Source organism: Oncorhynchus tshawytscha, linkage group LG05, assembly GCF_018296145.1.
Source record: "Oncorhynchus tshawytscha isolate Ot180627B linkage group LG05, Otsh_v2.0, whole genome shotgun sequence".
In the NCBI taxonomy this organism is placed as follows: domain Eukaryota; kingdom Metazoa; phylum Chordata; class Actinopteri; order Salmoniformes; family Salmonidae; genus Oncorhynchus; species Oncorhynchus tshawytscha.
Window position 1 is genome coordinate 52,754,556 of NC_056433.1, and position 15,524 is coordinate 52,770,079.

General features: G+C 42.5%; 1 protein-coding gene across 6 annotated transcripts in view; it reads left to right on the forward strand.

Moving 5' to 3' along the window:
• Positions 1–15,524, forward strand: part of LOC112250838 (transcriptional repressor p66-alpha) — a 33,805-nt gene that overhangs the window by 322 nt on the left and 17,959 nt on the right. The gene's annotated exons all lie outside the window — the stretch shown is intronic.

Sequence of the window (15,524 nt, forward strand, 5' to 3'; positions counted from 1 at the left end):
AAGTTTTTTTTTTCTAGTCGTTAGCTATCATAGCTACCTAGCTTACTGCTGAGTGAGTGCTAGGTAATGGTTTGTGTGTGCCTCGCTAGCTGTAATTAGCTAGCCACACACACCTACCTAGCGACTGCCAAGAACACACCGCCTCAAAAGTCAAAGAATGCATGTAAACTTGTACCGGTTGATGTTTAAAAAGTCGGAGACAAGTATTTTCTTCACAACATCCATTCAAGCAGTCTAAAAACTAACATTTTAGTTTCGACTCTCACACATCGATTGTTTGTGACCGAATCCGGAGTGTCTGTCTCTGTCTGCAAGTGTCCGAGGCCGGGAGTTCGTTAGCTAGCCAGCCAGGAGAGTGGATTTGGTGTCCGAATTTGGTCAATCCCTATAGTCATTGGATCAATCTCACCACTTGCTGGTTTAACATACGAATTATTCTACATTGTAATAAGAGATTTAACCCATACGATCTCAGGACGTCTTCAATTTTCATCACCGTATGAATCCAATGGCAGTTATGCTAACTCGATAGCTTGCTAGCCCACGACCTGGCTATATGTTACTACGTTAGTTAGTCAGTTGGACTGTGGGAGGCAGGTTGTTGTTACTGAGCGACAAAAAAAGTTTTGGGTTTTTACTTTATCACTAAATAACTAATTACATGAAATAATTGTATATGTTAGTTGCAGCACACTTAAGAAGTCGGCATTCTCTCATAATTGCTTTGAGTGGTTTTTATTTTGATAGGAAATTGGAGGCGTACGTAATGGTGGACGATGGAAGTGTCCCTTGGTGTGAGACCCCACATGACTGCCATAATCAAAAATATACCATTTTACCTAAATAGTTGTTTGGACTTTATTTCCTTTCTGCAATAAAGTTCTGCGCAAGGCAAGCTATTTGTCCTGAGACAAGACTCATTGCCTGGTAGTTGTTCTAATTGCAGCCTTTTTCGAACCTCTCATTGAGGACCACAGAACTAGCACACCTGATTTAACTCTTCAACTAATCATCAGGCCCTTGACTATTTGAATCAGGTATGCTGGTTCAGGGCTACACCAAAATGGCTAAGGTGCATAACGATGGAGGAATTCAGATATGATGTCATTGTTTTAGCACTACCACAGAGTTGTTAAACTACTGCGTGCAACATGGTTCAATATGGAAATAAATTACTTTATTGAAGTCTTGGAATTATAATTGGGATCAAGTTAACTGCTAATGCAGATACAAAAAAGAGTAATAGCGAACACTGTATAATATGGCAAATTTAGCGAATGAGGCATTGCACTCCATGGCCTTGTGGACATTTTTGAAAGTGCTCTTTTTTCCAGATGTAATTGCCTCTGTGGGGGTCAATAGCCTCCAGATTAGGTACCATAGCAGTGCACATTCCCCCTCCTGCCAAGCGGCCTCCATGGAGACTGGGCACCCTTGGCTAGTGGCGGGAGACATGTCACTTTGCATCTTGTGACGGGCCATAGAGCTGCCCGAGAAGCGGTGTCCCTTGTGAAAAACCCTTTAAAGAATGATGTGATCAGACAAGCATGACTCGGCTGACTTGACATCCACGGGTGCTGCATCAGGGTAGAACTTTAGAGCTAACTACTAGACTAGACCACATTGAGAAAGAAAAGTTTAAATGAGTAAAGGTTAGATTTGGACTCATAGTTTTTTTTTGTACCCCTCCATCTACACAGTCCTCAGCTTTTCAAACTCCTGGATTTAAGATACGCTTTTCAAAATGGAATTTAGGTATTGTGGCTCAGTAGCCAATTTCTTTACAGACATCATTAGAGAAATTAAGCTGCATTGAACTTGTTTAGAGGACTGGATTGCACTACAGGCCTCTACCAATGCCTCAAATGGGTGATGACTTTCACTTTCATTACAAGTCAGTGTGTCTGTCTGCCAGAATTCAGTGTTACCACAAAGTAACAGAATGTCTGTTTCAGTGTGACTGTGAATTGTTTTGTGGTGACTTTCTGAAGGGACTTTGTCTCATTGCTGTCAGTTGAGCCACCAGATTGGCTTACCTTTTCCCATGAGATTGGGGGGCTGGTATGGGCCTAGTATGTTCATCTATTGTTTAGAAATGTTACAGAATGCATGGGATAGAAGCATTTTGTGTTTAGTGCTAAGTTAGCATCCATTTCAGCACCACAGATGACAGAGAGCAGAGAGCAGGCTGGATGTCAGCCGCTCTTCAGCTGATGAATGAAAGGCGATTCTCAGATAGAAAAGTGTCTCTGTGTGATAATAAAATGTTCAGCTCTGCATCGGTCTCTTCTAATGCTCCTCAATTTAGAGTTCATTTAGAGCCTACTGCACTCTATGGAGGGGTGAATATTGTTTCCATCCATCCACATGTCTGGCTGATGTATTGTCATAGCACAACAGGGAACCTTCAAGGACTACAGTGAGTGTTGGAACAGAGTGATTGTTGAACAGGTCAGGCTGTGGTCATCTTGAGCGATGAGGTTATAAGGGACAGAGAGATGAATATGGAATGGCAGCCGGTGAGATGAGATGGCGCGCCAGCGGGCTGGTGTCCTCTCTGTTGATATTGCTGGCAAGGGAATTGTACGGCGTCGCAGAGTGGTAAACAGGAAACGCAGGAAGGCGACACGTGGCCCGAGTCAACCAGTCAGAGGCTTCAGTTTCCCTGAGACCAGCTTCCTGACACTATAGGGAGGATGGGTTCAGATTAATGTTCTATTACTCGGCTATACAGGGCCAGTGCAGGCATTCAAATCAGGATGTGTAGTACAAGGTAGAGCCAGCCTAAAGATACACATGCTCATATTATCTTCAGAAGACACTTCATTAGCAAATTTAGTGTGCATGTCACGACTCGAGCTCCAGGGAGTGGAGCAAATGCCAAAATGTCCCTATGATATCTCACATGATGTGGCGCTTTTCAATAATTGATAAAATATGAATTTTTCATCTGTTACATCATTTTCCAGAGGGGAACACGCCAGGTTGTCTCTTTTCAGATCCGTCCTGTGGTGATAATGTTGTGTACATTTCTAGGGCCTTTCTTGGTGTCATCTTCAGTGTGTGAGGAGTACAGATCCTGTCCATTCACATGTTTTCCTTTGTACTAAGAGTATAGCGTACCACAGTATGAGTCATAATACCCATAAAACCTAGTGGTTAAACAAGGAAATGGTTCTAATCTTTTCCCACCATTCATTTTTCCCATAAGGGGATTTTAGAAACACTTGTTTCGTGTAGGCTTACCCTGGCGTGAAGTTTTCATAACTGTGTAAATCTCTTTTGGACAAGGTGACGTATCAATTACTGAACCTCCATTCCACCTCGCAAAGTTTGCATTTCCTTCTCATTTAACTTCTCTAAGTATTGCCATACTGGACTTCGCTGCTGTCGCTTGCTGTTTTTCCAAGTCAAGGATATTGAGATGAGCGAGATGCAACACTCCCCCTTCAACTCGCAACAACAAAGACGAAATATCAGTTCTGCCTCTATGACAACGGGCAGTTTCTTCTCGCTATCAGCATTTGAGGTTTGGTCCAACAAATGTGCCACGTGCATAAAAATACACATTTTATATAAGGAATTGGCAACCCATTGTCAAATAAGCATCTTATCCAGCTAGGCCACTTGATTTCAACATCTAAACAAAGTGAACAGGCTATGTTGTTCCAACAGTTGGAGACGGACAGGAGGGTGGATTAATAAGTTCTACCTTGTTATCAAGCAAATATATCCACTAAATATAAAGATTAGGTGGCTACTCACTGGCACGTGGGTTTGTGCTTGAGAGATTGTTTGAGACCTGTGTTAATGTTCTATAATGCCTCTACCAGAAGTTGGTCATTATAAGGGCATGTGTATTGTGCATGGATCTGGTTACATTTGTAACCTAAAGGGCATTTTCATAGACATATTTATTGTAACAAAGCAGGTTAAACAATTCTGCTAAAATAATTCAATTATTATTGGGTCTTATGGTTGTGGAAGGTTTATTTAGCCTAGGTATAATTTTACAAGCCCTGATTTTATTTGATTATTCCTGACAGTTTGAATTTTTATTTTTTATTTCACATTTATTTAACCGGGTAGGCTAGTTGAGAACAAGTTCTCATTTACAACAATTTATTGAGTTGTGAAATGCAGTGTATAGACCTTTAGTTGTGCAACAAAGTTTATTTAGAGAAAACACAATGTATGTGTGAGTAAATTAGAGAGAGAATTTTTTGGGCCATATCGCCAGCCCTAGTTGGACTTCATGTTGACTCAACTGTGTGTGGATGTCAAGTTGACCATTTCCTCATGTCAGGACCAGAACAGCTCTAGCACTTGAGAAATGCTGTGTTTGTGCTGGATTCCACCCTCATCTGGTAATCCAGAACAGATTAGGACTTTGGTGATCATGTGAGTATAGATGTGAACTCTGAGCAATGACCCTTCGTATCAGGAAGAAGTGAGTACTCCACTTCTGGTGCGTCTCAACAGTATATTCCTCTCCTCGACGACTGGTTTGACAGGTGAAAGCAACAGGAGAGATTTCTACCAAGGAATTGCTTTCACTTGACCTATTTCAGATCAGGGAGGAAAGGAGGTTAGGGGAGAAAAGTAGTTTATTGAAATGCCCCCTTTGGCTGTTGATGACTGAGTTGTATACTTAGTGGAGGCCATCATCTCTAACATGGCTGCTCATTCATAGCCCAGGGGTCAACGGGCAGCTAGCTCAATTCAAGCATGGTTCCTCATTGTGTTGCCTTATTGTGAATTCACAAATGAGAGGCTGGTATTCCATAGGGGATTTGCCACCTGTTAACCAGGTAGGTAGGCCATAGGGCCTCTTGTTTACTAGTGTGCTATATATTTTATTGAGTTGTGACTTTTTATGAGAACCAAATTACTTTCCTGTCTGCCAACAGTTATCCTTGTGTCCTATTTTCACATGAATAATGCATTGAGTTGTTATTGCGACATCATTCATATCGTCAAACTCCTGAAAACTGTTTCAAAATATGATCACACATACTTCTCAGGAATGCCTCAACATTGCCAATCATTTTCTGACTGGGTATATTAAGAGTCGTGGATGAAGAAGTGAGGGCTATGACATTGCTACATTATTCCAGTTATTCTCCTAACAATAGCTCCCACTCTGTTTTAACTGGCCAGCTCTGACATGGCAACTCTGGAACTATACAGCATCAAGGCACTCATCCAGGAGGGGTACCAAGCATCCAGATGCCCTGCTGGCTGCCTGTGTCGCAAACATGCCAGCTAGATGTTTGCTGAGCTGACGTTACACTAGTGGAGGTGCTGACTGCTCATCATCTAGCACACCTATAGTGTGTTTGACCGTCACCGCTTCAGAGGGTGTTTAATTAAACATGGCTGCCTGTGTCAACGCTCAGGAGTGGGCTTCCAGGTAGATAATAGTACTGGAGGTCAGATACTGGTTTTGTTGGTAGCTTTTGATTTGGCTCAAAAGGAGTGTATTGTCTTGTTTGTTGGGATCCCCTCTATCTGTTCAGTGCTGTGGGAGAGATTGCCTGCAATTGTCTGCTCAGATTTGGGTGTTTTTCTATGGCCACAAGTCCCCCGTCCCCCAACAGGCCATTTCCAACTAAAGTAATCTGGTATGACTGTAGGCAAGGTCTATGTCGGTATGGCTGTCTAGATTTTTGTGATGAGTATTTTGAAGTAATTTAGCTGAAATGGGAGATCACTTGTAGGATATTCAGTGCAGATCTTTCACCAGGAACACATGTGGTTTGAAGGTTAAACCCATTATTTGGAAGTTCATCTCAAGCAGCCTTGTTTAGTTACATTTGTATGTGTTGTGGCAATATACATTACCCTTGATGGGGATTCCTTCAAGGTTTGATGTGAGATCAATGTTACTAAATAACTTGTTTGTCAGACTTAACAAATACGTGGAACTTTTGTAGAGTTCCCCTATGGAGTGATTTGAATTCCATGATTTAGAATTTGTCTTTGGATTTTGAATTTGAATAAGATATTTGTTTATTTGTAATGCACAAATTGAATAATTTAATTCATAAATTGAATGGACATTGCATATTTTAAAATTCAATTTAATTGACTATTCAATATTGATATATTCAGTTTCAATATCGTAGATATTGCATTCATTGTCTGTGTCAGGTTTACAAAATATAATTTCAAGTTGATCAAAATGTAATATATTAAACTTCCCTGACACATTCAGTTTCGGTTATCTAAATTCAGATTCAAATCCAGAGACAACATTCTAGTACTTTGCCAGCCAGGAAAGGTAGAGTAGAAAAGATAGAGCGTTTGAGTCTGTGGTAAATGGAAGCTTCTGGCTATTTCTGAAGCCAATGTTGCCTGTTGAATTTATTTTCTTTCTACGAATTTGCCTCTAGCGTTTGAACCGTTTTGGCTATAAGCTATTATGACCCCATTCCTGAAAGCTAAGACACTGGCGCATGGACATGCCTTCTGCTGCCTTCTGATGATCACAGGCTGTGACGGACACGTAAGAAGGGAGTGTCACAAAAAAACACAATTTGGCCACAGTAAGATTATAGTTGAATAGCCCTTCTAAGGATAGCCGTTCCAATTAATATTTACATATTTAATCTTGCTCTTGTAACTGACTGGGATTGAATCTGGTCTCTTGCATGTCACAATTGTGTTAGCCCATATAGCTAAAGCCTATAGGGATAAGTTCATGTAAAGGACGACACGCTGCTTGCTTGACGGGTGCTACTTCCCCCTGATTCGGCTCATTCAGATACTCGAACTTAGGACACACGTTGGACACTGCCTCAAACACGTGACCACCCTCCTGAAGCATTCCAACCCATCGTAGTATTAAAAATGGCCTTCTTCAATTGCGCAAGGGGCAAGCAACACTTCAGGCTGAGGAGTGAGTTACACAGATCCCCATCTGCTACACTAATACAAGTCTTCAAGATCCAGCAATGTTACTCATCAAAATAGTGTGGTTTGGTAATCTGTGCTTATGTGATGAGCAACCTTGCCTGAGACGTGTTAGTTTCAAGTCTCCAGCAAGGGTAGTCATTATAATGGTAATGTGACTGACTGGGTTGACTGTGTTAGCCTGCTGAGCTAAAGCCTAGGCATTGCGCCTGTGACTTGGATGGGTCTCCTCAAGGAGGAGGTCAAAGGGGGGTGAAGTGTAACACTGGTGGTTTTGTGACTACGCTTGTGTGATGAGTGACTTTTCTGAGATCCTTCTGCCACAGAAAGTGGTGGTGTTTTGCAGTAGGCCTGGTTTCGAGCACAGTCAGTTATATTGGTGCCGTGATCTCTGAGTATGAGGTCAAAGGCGAGTGAAATGTAAACGAGGGGGTTCAACAAACCACATATTTAAAATAAAAAAATAATATATATATATTTTTTTGAAGAGTAACCTAGCTGGAGACTTGTTAGCCCACTTAGCTGAAGCCCACAGGAAACTAACACAGTCTTGTGACATGCAGTAGACCTTGTTCGAACCAAGTCAGTCACAAGGGTAAGATTTAAATAGGGAGTGGAAAAGCTATCCTTAGAAGAGCCATGACGGGGCTATTCAATTATATTCTTATGAGAGCCAAATTGTGGTATTTGTTACTCTCAGTTCTAACATATACTGCTCGGCCTGTGAGCATCATAGAGGGGAAGCCCAAACGGATCAAATCTAATTTTACTTGTCCCATGTGCTGAATAAAACCGGTGTAGAACTTAACGTGAAATGCTTACAAGCCCTAAACCAACAATGCAGTTCAAGAAAGTTAAGAAAATATTTACTAAATGTAAAAACAAACACAATAAATGTACATAACTAATAACAAGGCTATAAAAAATAAATTAAATAAAGGTGAAAAAAAATAGGGAGGCTATATACAGGTACCGAGTCAATGTGTGGGGGTACAGGTTAGTCGAGGTAATTTGTAAAGTGACTATGCATAGATAATAAACAGCGAGTAGCAGCAGTGTAAAAACAAAGGACGGGGGGGGTTCAATGTAAATAGGACGGGGGGTTCAATGTAAATAGGACGGGGGGGTTCAATGTAAATAGTCCGGGTGGCCGTTTGATAAGTTGTTCAGCAGTCTTATGGCTTGGGGGTAGAACCCGTTAAGGAGCCTTTTGGTCCTAGACTTGGTGCTCCGGTACTGCTTTCGGTGCGGTAGCAGAGAGAACAGTCTATGACATGGGTGACTGGAGTCTCTGACAAGTTTGTGGGTCTTCCTCTGACACCACCTAGTATATAGGTCCTGGATGTCAGGAAGCTTGGCCCCCAGTGATGTACTGGGCCACACTACCCTCTGTAGTGCCTTACGGGCAGATGCCGAGCAGTTGCCATACCAGGTGGTGATGTAACCGGTCAGGATGCTCTCTGGTGCGGCTGTGGAACCTTTTGAGGATTTGGGGACCCATGCCAAATCTTTTCAGTCTCCTGAGGGGGAAAGGTGTTGTCGTGCCCTCTTCACAACTGTCTTGGTGTGTTTGGACCATGGTAGTTTGTTGGTGATGTGGACACCAAGGAACTTGAATCTCTCGACCCGCTCCACTACAGCCCTGTCGATGTTAATGGGGGCTTGTTTGGCCCTCCTTTTCCTATAGTCCATGATCAGACCCGTTTGTCTTGCTCACATTGAAATGTTGTTGTCCTGGCACCACACTGCCAGGTCTCTGACCTCTCTATAGGCTGTCTCATCGTTGTCGGTGATCAGGCCTACCACTGTTGTGTCGTCAGCAAACATAATGATGGTGTTGGAGTCGTGCTTGGCCACGGAGCCGTGGGTGAACAGGGAGTACAGGAGGGGACTGAGCACACACCCTTAAGTGGCCCCAGTTTTGAGGATCAGCGTGGCACATGTTGTCTACCCTTACCACCTGGGGGTGGCCTGTCAGGAAGTCCAGGATCCAGTTGCAGAGGGAGGTGTTCAGTGCCAGGGTCCTTAGCTTAGTGATGCGCTTTGTGGGCAGTATGGTGTTGAACGCTGAGCTGTAGTCAAGAACAACATTCTCACATAGGTGTTCCTTTAGTCCAGGTGGGAAAGGGCAGTGTGGAGTGCGATTGAGATTGAGTGACCTGTTGGGGCGGTATGTGAATTGGAGTGGGTCTAGTGGGTGTGGGTCTTATGGCATGATGATGTGGATGTTGAGCCATGACCAGCCTTTCAAAGCACTTCATGGCTAGTGACGTGGGTGCTATGGGACGGTAATCATTTTGGCAGGTTAACCTTCGCTTTCTTGGGCACAAGGACTACGGTGGTCTGTTTTGAAACATGTAGGCATTACAGACTCGGCCAGGGAGAGGTTGAAAATGTCAGTGAAGACACTTGCAGTTGGTCCGCCCATGCTCTGAGTACATGTCCTGGTAATCCGTGTGGCCCTGCGGCTCTGTGAATGTTGACCTGTTTAAAGGTCTTGCTCACATCGGCAACTGAGAGCGTGATCACACAGTCGTCCAGAACATCTGGTGCTCTCATGCTTGCTTCAGTGTTGCTTGTCTTGAAGGCATTTAGCCCGTCTGGTAGGCTTGCGTCACTGGGCAGCTCGCGGTTAGGTTTCCCTTTGTAGTCCGTAATAGTTTAAGCCCTGCCATATCCGATGAGCGTCAGAGCCGGTGTAGTAGGATTCAATCTTAGTCGCACGTAAGTTTTTTTTTTTTTTTTTTTTTTTTTTTTTTTTTTTTTTTTGTCCATCCACACCGGACAGACACAGGAGTTTGAAATATCAAAACAAACTCTGGGATATAAACATTGGGTTGTTATTTTGCCTGAAATGGACAAGGTCCTCTACTCTGACAATTAATCCATAGATAAAACTGTAAACTGAATTAATTTCTAGTCATCCCTCCTCGTTCCTTCATGCTTCTTCCTTTGGACTTTATATGGCGATTGGCAACCAACTTTAAGGTGCATTACCACAACCGACTGGTGTTTGGACCTCGGTTCAGCTTTCAATCGCCCACGTGGGTATATGCTCCTAAAAACCAATGAGGAGATGGGAGAGGCAGGACTTACTAAATAACCAAGTTTTAGCGCCTGGCTACACAGACGCCTGCGAGCAGTGTGAGTGCAATGATTTAATAAAATGTATGTGTATAATTATTTTGCAACGTGTCCGGTCTGGTCAGCACGTTAGACATTGCACACCAGCAGTTATTGACAAATAGACACGCAACCTCGTCCTACCAGACGTAGCTGCTCTGTCCTGCCGAAACACAGAGAAGCCAACCATCTCTATATTATCCGTGTTCTCGTTCAGTCACGTCTCGGTGAAACATAAGGTATTACAGTTAACGTCTAATTGGTTGGATGGTCTTGATCGTAGATAGTCCAGTTTGTTTTCCAATGATTGGGAAAGGGGGATACCTAGTCAGTTGTACAGCTGAATGCATTCAACTTAAGAGTCTTCCGCATTTAACTCAACCACTCTGAATCATAGAGTTGCAGGGGGCTGCCGTAATTGACATCCACGTCATCAGCACGTCATCAGCGCCCGGGGAACAGTGGGTTAACTGCCTTGCTCATGGCCAGAATGACAGATTTGTACCGTGTCAGCTCCATTGCGCGTTGGCCAATAATACAGAGGGTAGTGGTGGTTTACCTACTCGTCAGCGAATACTTGCAAGGCACCCCGCCCTACTCCCCCTTTTTTCGGGCAGTATTTCTCTCACGTCAGACTCATTTTAAATAAAAAATCTTTGTTCAGTTCGTGGTGAGTAATCGCTGTTCTGATGTCCAGACGGTAGCAGCAACATTATGTACAAAATTAATTACAAACGAAATAGCACAGTTGGTTAGGAGACTGTAAAAACGGCAGCCATCCTCTCCTGCGCCATTATTAATGCTTGAGCCAAATTTATAGGAAGAAATAAACATGCCACATTGTCTTCAAAAAAGCACCAGAAATCACACTGTTCATACTACTAGCTTTGGTTTTATCACAGAGAGCGTTTGACTCTATCTGTTCTCTTCTACTTTTCCTGGCTGGCAAAGTACCAGGATGTTGTCTCTGGTGTTGGATCTGAATTTCAAAACTGCATCAGTGAAGTTGATTATGAAACTTATAATAAACTTGAAAGTATAGTTTAACTTGATAGACAATGAATGCTATGTATGTGTATATATGCTAAATTGAATATTCAATACAATTTAACAGAATGCACTTCATTCAATACAGTTTAAAATCATGTAATACAAGTTACGTTTACGAATTCAATGATTCAATATGTGCATTTCAAATTCAATATCCTAATACAAATTCAAAATAATGGAATTCAAATACAATTTCTGTTGGCACAGAAATTGCTCCATATTCCCAGAGGAAAAGGAATCCCTGATGTTGCTAGATTATGTGTACTGTATGATTTAAAGGAATACTTTGGGATTTTGGCATGAGGCCCTTTATCTACTTCCCGAGTCAGATGAACTCATGGATACCATTTAAGTCTCTGCATCCAGTAGGAAGGAAGTTCATGGCAAATTCCCATAGTATGCCTTAAAGGGAATTTGCATCAGGATTCACAAACGCCTTATAACAGTAGAGATTTTAAAGGGATATTTTACGCAAACATATTTGATTATTTTGTTCATTAGTCCACTGTTGATATGATCCCATGTCAGCAGTAAGTTTTCAAGATGTATCACTTTCAGTACAAAGTAAATAGTGTGGCGATGCGTTATATGATTGGGATAAAATATCCATTTTAAGAAGGGTATTTTTCCATATACTAGGGTAGAAATTATTTTTAGGCTACAGGTAGCCTGTGCCGAAGAATAACGTTCAAATATTGTTACCAGCATATTGCCTCAAGTAGGCTATGTGCTAGCCCGCAGGGGTGGGCAACTCCAGTCCTCGAGGGCCTGATTTGGTGTCACACTTTTTCTCCATCCCTAGCAAACACAACTGATTAAATCAAATTGCATTCTAAACTGAAGATCATTATTAGGTGATTATTGGAGTCAGGGCTGGGGCAAAACTGTGACACCAGTCAGGCCCTCGAGGACTGGAATTGCCCACCCCTGTGCAACCCTTCACTTTGAGTTCTGCAGAATCACGGTCCAGATAGTTGACCTATTGAGCAGGGTAAACTCAACTTCAACTGTGCTGCCATTCAAATTCATGACTTCAAGCTAAAACGAGTCTAGTCTAGCTGATCAGTTTATCCACTGGCAGTATCATCATGAAGATCACATGGTTAATGGAATCAGAGGTACACCGGCTGGTATTTCATACTAATTATGATCTATGAACTAATCTGCTCTTAATGTCCCAATGCATGCTGCGGCTCGATCGGCCTGCATCGTGACTGCAAACACTAATGTAAAGTAGTCCTCTTCCTCTCAGAAACTGGGAGTGTGTGTGTGTGTGTGTGTGTGTGTGTGTGTGTGTGTGTGTGTGTGTGTGTGTGTGTGTGTGTGCGTGCGTATGTTTGAGGGGGGGGCAGTGTGCTTGGTGTTTGTGATTGAGTCTTTTCCGTACGTGCACATTCCTTTGTGCTCACGTGTAGGGGGCTGGCTGCACCTCTTGGGCTTTGCGCGTGCCGTCGGTCGTCGTCCGGTTGCTAAGGGGAATCCAGGTGGAGCCTCACTCTGGTAGATGCAGAGTTAAAGGCCTCCATTTTGTTAGGTAACACCCTAATGGCCTGATCTGTCAGTTGCGGTAAAATGGCAGGGCTTAACCCTTGGTGTTCAGGGCCGAACCAGTAGGGGCACCCTCCCTGCCTCCATGCTGCCACAACCAATGGGAGACGGAGAGTGAGGACGCTGAAGAGGAAAAGTGTTTATCAGTGTACAGTAGATCTATGGCCAGCCACTCTACCCTCCCCCACCACCCAGTCAACTGGCTCCCTCTCTTTCACTCTTCTTTCTATGCTCTCTCTCCCTCTCTGTTTAGTCTCCATGTACTCAGCTTGGTGGAACCAGATTAAGCAATGTGTTTTTTGTCACAATCAGATATTCCAAAGAAAATGCAGCGGGTTGAAGTTTTACTTTCTTTCTAAATTCATATTAGGAGTTGACGTCATTCTGAACCTAAAACACAATCTGTAGTGCTTAAATGAATAATTAAACAAATGTATTTTGCGTTATTCATATCTAGGACGATATGCCGATTTTTAAAATGTGTATCACAGGGAACAGATGGACACTAATTGCATAGGAGGGAGATTTAATAGTGTTGTGTGCAGCCCATTTATTGGGCAATATTATGTTGTCTCCCTCTCTCACTGGACCCAATAGAGCCCGTTTTAAAAGTGTCCGTGAGCTGTTAATGTTCTAGCTCGCTAAATCCAATCCCTAGGGAAGGTAATTTACATATCAGATAGAAGAGGTTAGCTAGAAGCCTGAGGAAATTGAGCATTTTGATTGATCCTATACCCCTGAAGGATTTCGCATGAAAATAGAATGTGCTCACAGGAGAGTCATACCAGGTTCTCCATATTGTTCTAGCCAACTGTGTAATCGATCCAATGTTTATAGCAGAAATCGCTTAAAATGGAATGGGCCTAAACTAATTCAAAAGTGGTAAATGAGCATGCTTTCTGTTTCGGCGGCAGCGGCAATGTGAATAGTCTCGGTAGCCATTTGACATTTGTCTCGGTAGCCATTTGACTAGGAGTCTTATGGCTTGGGGGTAGAAGCTGTTTAGAAGCCTCTTGGACCTAGACTTGGCTCTCCAGTACCACTTGCTGTGTGGTATCAGAGAGAACAGTCTATAACTAGGTGGCTGGAGTCTTTGACAATTTTCAGGGCGTTCCTCTGACACCGCCTGGTTTTGAGGTCCTGGATGGCAGGAAGCTTGGCCCCAGTGATGTACTGGGCCATTCGCACTATCCTCTGTAGTGCCTTGCGGTTGGAGGCCGAGCATTTGGCGGGTGTAATTTTCCAACCCTGTTGATAATGGATAGAGTGCCATGTATGAGCACACGTCATTTAGAAACCTGAGGTGACGGTTTGCCTTTAGAATGTGTAGATTAACGCTGTACATTACAAAGCCAGTTATCGAGTCCAATTAAAGCATTTGTTTTCTGATACATACTATGTTACCATCACCTTTGCAAACTTTATATCGTGTAATGTGCTGAGAGCATTTTGTATTATTCTGTACATAAATCTGAGACATTCCATTTTAGTATGACATGGTATGTATTAATTTATGGATGTCCATCATCCATTTCATATATGTTTTAAGAATGACAATTTATTATGTTACGAATTTGCATTATGTACAGTATGTTACTAATTTTCTTAACGTATGATATGTTACAAATTGTAGCTAGGTGGCTAATGTTAGCTAGCTCACTAACATTAGCTAGTCTAGGGACTAGGTGAAGGGTTAGCTAACATGCAAAGTAGTAAGTTGTTAAAGTTGCTAATTAGCTAAAATGCTGAAGATATCCGTGATGAGATTCCAACTTGCAAACCTTTGGGTTGCTCGAAGTTTGTTATACGCCGACCCATCCACCCCGACCAACCACCTTCCTTTCTTTTTTGCCTTAATTAACCATCTTCCTTATGTAACCATACGAAACGTAACCTAGCATACCAAATGGAGTGTCTCGAATTTACATAGAGAATAATAAAAAATGCTCTGAGACCAGGTTGTCTCACTCCACCCCCACTTGAGGCAAACAAACTTTTGAGATGTCACACATGGTGTTTTGCTTGTTTGAAATGCATAGCCTACTTCAGTCGGACCTGTTGATTCCTTTACATTACAGGTGTTGATCGATAGATTGGGGTTATTTGTGAGATGAAATTGTCTTCCGAATTCCACTGTATTTTACTGACTCTCACTGGAGTTGCCAGATGGTGCCTAATGACACTATCATTGATTCTAGATCCATACTTGGCCCTCTGCCCACAGCAAGAATGATCTACACTCTATTCAAACTAAACATGTTTTTCGGTGTTTTGTACTGGCCATTTTCAAGTAATGAAAGAAATCCTGAACTTGTTTTTTCCTGTCTTTTCATGATGAAATGCTTTTGTTTTCTTGAATGGAGGGTCATTGACTGAAAGCAAGGCTCAATTCTCACAGCACAGTCTCCTGATTGACACCCTATAGTGAGAGGCAGAAAGAAATGTCATCAATCTGTCCTTGTATGGGCTCTAAGCACTCTCTTCCATCCACTCCTTCCTGGTACGTTCCTGCCATCACCTGCTTCCAAAGTACTCTCTCAGCCCGTGTCAGTGCAGATGACTGGTTGAAGTACTGTTGCCATATTATTCCCCAGTCAATCCCTCTCACGTTACTTTGAATGGCAGTGAATGGATAAACTCTCACTTTCCTACTTGGCCTTTTAGTACATACATTTTAGCTGTACTCTACTGTTTATTGCTCTGTCTGTTTTCTCAGAGGTTGTCTAATGCAACATCTCCTGATTTCTCACATAATCCAGGTTTCCATCCAACTGTTTTTATGCAAATAAATTACATGTCAAGACGGGCCTGATGGAAACAGCACATTTGGCGGTAAATGTTCCTAATGTCGACAAAACAAAATACGCTAGACAAGGTGGGATATTTTT